Below are 3,248 nucleotides of genomic sequence, written 5' to 3' on the forward strand. Positions count from 1 at the left end.
TTGCCCCTGGCTTGGGGGGACCATATGGGACGCCGGGGGATCGAACCGCGGTCCTTCCTTGGCTAGCACTTGCAAGGCAGACACCTTACCTCCAGCGCCACCTACCCGGCCCCCATTTTAAAAATCTTTTAAATAAAAATTGTTAAGACTCATGTTTTCCTCTATGTTTTTCCCTATAGGAACTTTGCTCTTTTCAAATCATTTTTTAAAAGATTTTTAAAGTTCTTAAAATTATTTTATTTAAAGATTTACCAAGTTATTTACAGTTGACTTCTAGACATATAATATTTCAACACCAACCCCACCACTAGGATCAACTCCCATCATCAATATCCCTATACTCCATCATCTCTCACCCTCCTCCCCACAACCCCACCCCATACCTGCTACCTTGACAGCACATTATATAGTTCAATGGCTGCACCTTAAATCTCATTTTTTCACTACTATTAAGTCTGTGCTGTGGGTTTATATCTATGCCATTTCACTTCCACATCACCAATAAAATGAAAGCTATGACCCCTGTTCTCTCATTACTTCCCTTTCTTTTCTTTTCTTTTTCTTTATGGTTTTGCAGACACACCGGTGACGCTCAGGAGTTACCCATGGCTATGCACTCAGAAATCGCTCCTGGCTTGGGGGACCATATGAGACGCCGGGGGATCAAACTGTGGTCCATCCTAGGCTAGCACGCACAAGGCAGACGCCTTACAGCCTGTGCCACCACTCCAGCCCTATTACTTCCCTTTCTTATCTTCTTCCTTCCTGCCTTAATTTCTTTTCTTTTCTGTGCTTCTTATCCCTAAGCTCTGGGGTCAAGGCTGATCTAAGCATCACCTCTTTACTACATTACATTTCCTCATCCAGTTATTTTATATACCACAGATAAGTGAGATCACTCTGTGTTTGTCTTTCTTCTTCTGGCTTACTTCATTCAACATGAGATAGTGCAGTTCCAATCAGGTTGTAGCATATTACATTATTTCATTGTCCCTTGCAGGTGCATAGCTTTCCATTGTGTCTATGTACCACATCTGCAATATCTAGTTATCTGTGGTTCGACACCTAGGTTGATTCTATAGTTTGGCTATTGTACTAGGTACAGACATGAGTAATAGTGTGTATATGTTTTTGAGTGAAAGTTTTTAAGTTCTGGAAGAAAATACCCCAAAGTGGAATGGCTCAGTCAAATAGCAGCTCAATTCTAATTTTACTGAGAACTCTCCATACCATTTTTTTTTGTTTGTTTGTTTTTGGGTCACACCCGGCAGTGCTCAGAGGTTATTCCTGGCTCTACGCTCAGAAATCGCTCCTGGCAGGCTCAGGGGACCATATGGGATGCCGGCATGTGAATCACTGTCCTTCTGCATGCAAGGCAAATGCCTTACCTCCATGCTATCTCTCCGGCCCCCATATCATTTTCTACATGGTTTAAACCAAAAATTAGTCCCACCAGCAGTAGATGAAAGCTCAAAAGGGAGTTTTTTTTAAATACATGTCTAAAGAAATTTATGTATTTAGCATGTAATTGTCTTTCCCAGTGCCTATCATTTCTTTGCATTGATTCATGTTTTTCATTTTTCTTTTTTTTTGGCTTTTGGGCCACATCCAGCAGTGCTCAGGGGTTACTCCTGGCTGTCTGCTCAGAAATAGCTCCTGGCAGGCATGGGGGACCATATGGGACACCGGGATTCGAACCAACCACCTTTGGTCCTGGATCGGCTGCTTGCAAGGCAAACACCACTGTGCTATCTCTCCGGGCCCATGTTTTTCATTTCTATAATTTCTCTTCACCAAAGGACTTTCCTCAGCACTTCTCATAGTTCATTTTTGCCGCTGTTGAGATTCTTTCAGCTTTGTAAGCCTGCCAAAGTCTTTTTGGTATTTTCATTTAAAACATTTATTTTTTGCTGGGTATCAAATTGAGATGGAGAAATTTTTTTTTTCAGTAAGTTAGAGTATTTTACACTGTTGTCTTGCTCATTCTGTTTCCAGAGAGAAATCAGCAACTAAACTCGTATTTCTTCCTTCAAATATAGTGTTCCTATTTTCTTTTCTTTTTTTTTTTCTCTTTTTCAGGGGAGAGCGCAAATGCAGTCCCCCACTACCACAAATTATGCAGTCGAGTTTCCCACATTTGGGGAAATCGCAGGGGTCAGCACACCCGGAGTGCAATGGGTGAGCCTCGCCCTGGGGAAACCATCTTCATGATCATGGTATCTCCCCTGCCAGGTAAGTATAGTGTTCCTGTTTCCTCTGACTGCTTCCAAGATCTATTTGTGACATGTATTTAGATCAAGTGTGATTTGAAGCAGGTCTCCTCAGATTTCTTGCTCTAGAACTCCATGAGGTTCTTTGATGAGTGCCATAATAATTTTATTCTTTATCAAATACAGGGAGGAATTAGGCTATTATTTCGCCAAATAATTTTTTGGACTTGTGACTCTTTTAAAAAAAAAACTTTACTGGGCCCAGAGAGATAGCACAGCGGTGTTTGCCTTGCAAGCAGCCAATCCAGGACCAAAGCTGGTTGGTTCGAATCCCGGTGTCCCATATGGTCCCCTGTGCCTGCCAGGAGCTATTTCTGAGTAGACAGCCAGGAGTAACCCCTGAGCACAGCCAGGTGTGGCCCAAAAACCAAAAACCAAAAACCAAAAAAAAAAAAAAAAAAAAAAAAAACAAACCAACAAAAACTTTACTTAATACTATGGTTTACAAAGTTCTTCAGAAGATGATATTCAATATTCAGCATTCAATATTCTTTTTTTTTTTTTTGTGGTTTTTGGGTCACACCCGGCAGTGCTCAGGGGTTATTCCTGGCTCCATGCTCAGAAATTGCTCCTGGCAGGCACGGGGGACCATATGGGACGCCGGGATTCGAACTGATGACCTCCTGCATGAAAGGCAAATGCCTTACCTCCATGCTATCTCTTCGGCCCAGCATTCAATATTCTAACACTAATTCCATCACTAATGTGACCTTCCTTTCACTATTGTCCTCAGGTTTTCATCTAACCTCCAAGCCTGTCCTCTTGGCAGGCACAAAATAATTTGTTTTATATTGCTTGTTACAACAAAATGGCAAATGGAATTATCAAAAAATAATTCAGTAAAAGAACATTTGTGAAAATTGTTATATCTCACAATGGGGTTATTAAAGTCATTGAATGTTTACTGAGCTGTCTGTTGGTCTGTGTTTTTGTTTGTGTGTTGAGCCCAGTTGGCTTCTCATTTATTCATCCAATTTG

At 41.3% G+C, this 3,248-nt stretch overlaps 1 non-coding gene across 1 annotated transcript; it reads right to left on the minus strand.

Moving 5' to 3' along the window:
* Window positions 1-2,076: 2,076 nt before the first annotated feature.
* Window positions 2,077-2,240, minus strand: LOC125996690 (U1 spliceosomal RNA). The gene has a single exon (XR_007491372.1). It is a non-coding gene; the product is annotated as a U1 spliceosomal RNA (small nuclear RNA).
* Window positions 2,241-3,248: the final 1,008 nt, after the last annotated feature.

This window comes from Suncus etruscus, chromosome 18 (genome assembly GCF_024139225.1).
Source record: "Suncus etruscus isolate mSunEtr1 chromosome 18, mSunEtr1.pri.cur, whole genome shotgun sequence".
Classification (NCBI taxonomy): domain Eukaryota; kingdom Metazoa; phylum Chordata; class Mammalia; order Eulipotyphla; family Soricidae; genus Suncus; species Suncus etruscus.